Genomic DNA, 6,310 nt, shown 5'->3' on the forward strand with positions numbered 1-6,310 from the left:
TATCAATTGTACAGTACTAGAGTTGCTGAACATAGTAGCACAAAGAAAAGTCCATTTGCTTTCAGACTTTACAACCTCATTGTTATCTCCAAATTTCCCACTCAGCCAGACAAGCTGCTAGCTTGATCTATGCCATATGTTGCCACTTTTTTACCAGGTTATGAGCTCTCTGCATGAAAAAATAGTGAAGTGACACCAGATCTGCTATTCTGCTGCACAGAGCTCCATCCCAGTCCAAATCATGAGATTCCTAGATGACTATTCAATTCCTCTCCGAGTTACTACAAACCGTAGGGATTTATTTTTTCCCTACACAAAAATTGGCACCGCACTGTGACTATGCAAGGGTTGACCCAGGTGGCACTTGTTCCTCTTTTGTTTGGCTATATAGACAAGGGTCAGTGTGAACTTTGAGTAACATCTAAGAACTGTGCAAAAGGAGTGTGTCTCTGTGTGTGTATATATATGTCTACAGCATATAAAATAAAGATCAAAAAGGTATTTGTTTTCATGGTTATCACTAGAATGGAAATGTTTCGGCAATCCTGGTACAGCATTCACAATCTTTTTCTCAGTTGTTACTAAGATAATAAACACTAAAAATGCAGAGACGTGCAAAAAATAACTGTCTTGAAACATGATTATCATAGAGCTTAAGTTCTCTAGTCACCTTTCCCAAGGGAAGAATGATTTATTGCTCTCTGTAATATATCTCCCACTTACCAGATTAATATCTTATTTAAATTCACTCTCACCTATCCTTCTGTTCCCTTACCACTCCTCAAAGGTATGAAAAAGAAACAAGATCCACAGTGGAAAAGAAAATACACACTCTGAAACACCCTGAAATGTAAGGAAAAAAACTGTAACAGTACTTGCTAGGAAGCAGTACACAAGTGGTACAATTTGCACCATATAGCTTGACATGCCCTAAGATACACCGAATTTTTGCAACATTTTAAAATTGTCAATAGAGAGTTATTGTCAGCAGGTAGCACTTACCACAATATAGAACCACAGGCTTTTAACGAACATTAGAAGGTAGTAAAATGATGTCAATATCTATATATATTTACTCTCACATAAAGTTACATGCACAGACATACAGTTAACAGACAGGCAGAGGCACATAAAGATTACTTATTTTAACTGCCTACCTCTCTCTACCGAATATGTAAGAAACTGTGAGAAAACATTAGACGTTTGTTCTGTTTGGATCCAGCCCATCTCTTTTAGGCCAAGGCATCCAACCTTAAACAGACTTTGAAAAGAGGCAGGTGACAACAGTGGCAAAGTCCACGACACCTGCTCCCCTCTGCATGCACCCCAGCAATCCCCTTCACACGTGCTGCGAAACTCCTGAGATGTCTGTCCAATTGCTCCAGTAGCAGAAGAGGCAATCGCACTCCCAGCTGCACAGTCAGCCTCAGCTAAACATAAAGGGAATGAAAGCCTAAAGATTTGGTAGTTAACGCTGAGATAGATACCCTGTCGTACAGTAATTCAGAATGGAAAGGACCTTCAGGAGGTCTCCAGTCCAAACTCCTGCTCAAAGCAAGGCCAAAACTGAATTTAGACCAGGTACAATGTCTTATTTTGTTCCTCAAGTTCAAAACCCAAGAAACATCAACAGCATCTTTTTCTGGTTTCTGAATCTGAAATCATTAATTTCAATTTTAGTTAGCAACTGTAGCAATTCTTCAAAAATGAGTGGTATGTTCAACAGCATGTTTTTCCAGAAATAACTACTTCAAGGTTAAACAAGGCTTTAAATCTAAATAATACCATAATCTATAAACCATGTCCCTAAGCGCCACATCTACACATCTTTTAAATATCTCCAGGGGTGGTGACTCGACCACTTCCCTGGGCAGCCCATTCCAATGCTTGACAACCCTTTCGGTGAAGAAATTTTTCCTAATGTCCAACCTAAACCTGCCCTGGTGCAACTTCAGACCATTTCCCCTCTTCCTATCACCAGTTACCAGGGAGAAGAGACCAACACCCACCTCGCTACAGCCTCCTGTCAGGTAGTTGTGGAGAGCAATAAGGTCTCCCCTCGGCCTCCTCTTCTCCAGACTAAACAACCCCCGTTCCCTCAGGTGCTTTTCATCAGCCTTGTGCTCCAGACCCCTCACCAGCTTTGTTGCTCTTCTCTGGACATGTTCCAGCAACACAACATCTTTCTTGTAGTGAGGGGCCCAAAACTGGACACAGTATTTGAGGTGCGGCCTCACCAGTGTCAAGTACAGGGAGACAATCACTTCCCTACTCCTGCTGGCCACACTATTCCTGATAGGAGCCAAAATGCTGTTGGCCCTCTTGGCCACCTGGGCACACTGCTGGCTCATATTCAGCCAGCTGTCAACCAGTACCCCCAGGTCATTTTCCTCTGGGCAGCTCTCCAGCCACTCATCCCCAAGCCTATAGCATTGCATGGAGTTGTTGTGACCCAAGTGCAGGACCCAGCACTTGGCCTTGTTGAACCTCACACAGTTGGCCTCAGCCATCGATCCAGCCTGTCCAGGTCCCTCTGCACAGCCCTCCTCCCCTCGAGTAGATTGACGCTCCTTCCCAATCTGGTGTTGTCTGCAAACTTACTGAGGGTGCACTCAATCCCCTTGTCCAGATCATTGATCAAAATATTAAACAGAACTCGTCCAAATACTTCTTTACATAAAAGGAAGTTAAAGACAAAAGTACTAAAGCATGTACTGCAAAAATATATGGAGTGATTAAGGTATAAAAAATATATATACTTTAAAGTATATGCTTTGAAAAATATCTGTTTAAAAGCAAATGATGAAAGAAAGCCAGTAGGGGAAATAATTAGTGTTAGGCTATGGGAAGGACAACTTGCAACAAGAACTGCTCAAACTTGTTTCACCAAAAAAAATGAAAAACTGTAATTCTTAGGCAGTCCTGAAACCATTCCTCTACAGGGAAGACATAGCATCACTAGGCTACAGAGGCAGGCTCCTTCCTTTTGGTCAGTGTTTCTTGAATTCCTTTCTACATTGTAAAATAGCATTACTGGGAAAGTGAGAAGTGCAGTATGTCCTACATTAGCCTCTGAACTGGTGTTTAGGGCATCCTCCTGGACTGGCAGCTGATACAGTTTGAATCTTTACAAGCTGAGAAGGGCCTCAAATCCACACCCTGAATAACTGCTCAGATTGCACCTGAGGGAAGCACAACCATTTCTCCTCAAAGGCATGCATATATCCCTGTCTTCCAGGGAGAACTCACCTACGGGCAGATGTATACTGCATGCACTATGAAAACACTCATCAGGACATAAAAGCAACAGAAATGTTGTTTCTGGGCCCTGATTTCACATAAATTCACTTAAATCCCATTCTTGTGAAGACTGAGAAATCTTGGGATTGCACCTAAAGGGTTTTATGTGCCTAGTTGTTTCGGGTTTTTTCTATGGGTGTGGGAAAGGAGGAGGTGTCAAAACACCGAGGCAGAGAGTACAGCCCTCACTTAAGGAAAGTACCATTGGTTACTAAGCTCTACAGAGTCTACAGCCCTAGGTCAGCAAAGAAATACAACATAGTATACTATTACAGTGCAAAAAAAGAAAGCTAATATACAGGAGTTGTAAGGAAGAACAAAGGCAGAAGAGAGGGAGGGAGAGATTTCTTTGCACATTTTAGTAATGATTGTGATACCCACTGACAGCTGTCTTAGGCAGGCTAAATGGCAATAGTCCCAGAAGGTAGAGAGCAACTTGGTTTTAGCATTAGACAGCCTAAGTTTCAATAAGGGAAGGCTTTAGGACCCCAGAGTCAACTTTGCTGCCCATTTTATTACCCTAAGCAGGTGGTTTGTTCTGCTAACCATTTTAGCTTCACAGGTTAAAACCAAGAGTCACCACAAGGACAACTTCCTAAGCCTGTATGAAGTTACCCTTTTACCCTGTCCAACCAAGTGGTCATTAAGGCCATAAGTACACATTAATAGACAAATGACAAGACTGTAGGGCTTTGTCCTCAACACATGTGAACTCCGTATCCCTTTCTATCACATACAACCTCACATTGGCACTATTTCTCACATCTTCCCAGCTCCTAACCAATTTCTTCATTAACTTATGCCTTATTAATTCAGAGAAAACTGAATAGTATGCAGGGTAATTGCCAAAAGGCAATCCCACCACCAGCCCGAATACCTGTTAATTTATCAGATAGCTTCCTATTGTGCATTGGAACAACTGTCACTCAACCCCCATTTTTTTTTTGTATTCTTTTTAGAAACTCAGAAATTTTTTTTAGAAACTCAAAAGCTTACAAAACTAGAACCCAGAAATGATCCTCAAAAACAAACTACCCAAGTATTTCTATCAGAACAAGACAAAGAACATGGTAGGAGGAAATACTGGAATAATAAAATCTCTCTTTTATAGCACTCCAGGCAATACTTTTGCATTTTAGTATCATCCAAATTAAAGAAGTTCAAGAGGAACGCCAAGATACTGCTCTACAATTTAAATCAAAGCAATTTCATACTTCTTCTCAAATATCATTTTTCAAAAGTCACAAATTCCAAAAGCAATGCAGTTTCTAATCACCTGCATAATTTAACACTCCTTCTTTGAAACCATAAAAGCATAGGGAGAAACTAAAAATTAACAGATAACTTCTATTACATGCATAAACTAATCAAAGATGAAAACCAAGAAGAATGTCAACAAGTTTGGAAACAAAAAGCAGAAAGCCTTACCTTGAAAAGCAGCTGCATTGCGAGATATTAAAAATTTTAACGTAGCACTTGATGTTTGAAGCACTTGCTGTATATCTTGCTTCACTGCAGCCTGATATCTTTCTTCCATCTTTTTGGTACAGCATGTTGGATTTTTAGAAGTACAGACCTGGAGATCAACACCTTAAGAACAAGATAATTACACTGATTACTACAAAACAGAAGTATGCAATACACAAATACATAGAGAACAGTTACCTAACCAAAATTCTGTGGGACGAGTATGCTTATTACAGTTAATTAATGTCATATAACTTCCCTGACACTGTAATCTTATTCCAGCTGTGAATATTGCTAACTAATGTTGGTAAAATACATTGGCTATGCATTGTACATCATTTAGAATACTGAACTGATGGGCCAGCTCATGGCTGGCACTCTTGTTCTTCTGTACATCTTGGACTGGCAAGAGCGAACTACAGCTAAATACTACAAACACACCAGTGGAAAGCCCATTCATGATAGGAGCAGTCCTAAATTCTAGTCTAATCTTCTCTCTTAGTGTGCCTTTCTCTAATGTCTGCCATTCCCATGTATCTGTCATGCTGATTTGCTACTTCGCTAACAGGTCTGGAAATCCTCCTAGAAAGGAATACCTTTTCAAATTTTGGGCACATGGAAATTTAAGAGGGGCAACTCAGTACTGTTATAACAGCTGTCTGTTTCATTTTTATTTTTTTTGTAACTGGAGCATAACCAAGCATTAAAATACCTTATTCATCTTCTTTGTTACCATGTGGTATTTAAAAACTTTTTTAGACTTTATCTAAACAATACTAAATCTAAAATGAGGAAACAAACATTTCATGAAAGAAGATGTGAGAATTTAAATTATATTAATACAAAACTTAACTGTGCAATCCAAATTCTGTTCTCAGATACACTGTTTCACTGACAGATGTCACAAGATTTCTAGCAAATATATAGTAAGCAACTTTTATTATCTGCTTTGTGGACTAAATTCTAATTCTGTTATTGTGTGTATATGCATCACTCTTTCTTCATTAGGTAAAAAGGGAAGATCATGATCGGAAGGAAAAAAGTAAGAAATTCAAAAGTCAAAACTTAAATCCACATCGCCCTTGCCTCTATACTCGCTTTCAGCTCTTACACCACATCTTTGTACTTAACCTTTTATCTCCCTACCACTAAACATACAAGATTTAACATTTCTTTAAAATCTTTTTTCCCTTATTTTGCTCTGATAAATCATTCTAAGGCACTATGAATATAGTTACGAGGAAAGGGGGGCCTTACACATTTTGCACCCTAAACATTCCATTAGTTATCTTATGTAAATTAGGTGTTTTAAATAATATATTTCAGAAAGCTAAGAAAGAAAAGTTAAGCTTCTGAGGGCTGGGTTGGAACATTCTGGAAGAATGGCAAAATGTTTAAATTCATTATATCAAATTTATGTCCCTTTATCCATGCATTGGTTGAAGCAATCTTAATGAAGGGATTCCTGGCCCTAGAACTTCACTTCGGCTACAAAGCGGGAAAAAATGTTATTATTTGCATACAGCAATCCCAATCCTGAAGC

Source organism: Egretta garzetta, unplaced genomic scaffold (assembly GCF_000687185.1).
Source record: "Egretta garzetta isolate BGI_Z169 unplaced genomic scaffold, ASM68718v1 scaffold189, whole genome shotgun sequence".
NCBI classification, from domain to species: domain Eukaryota; kingdom Metazoa; phylum Chordata; class Aves; order Pelecaniformes; family Ardeidae; genus Egretta; species Egretta garzetta.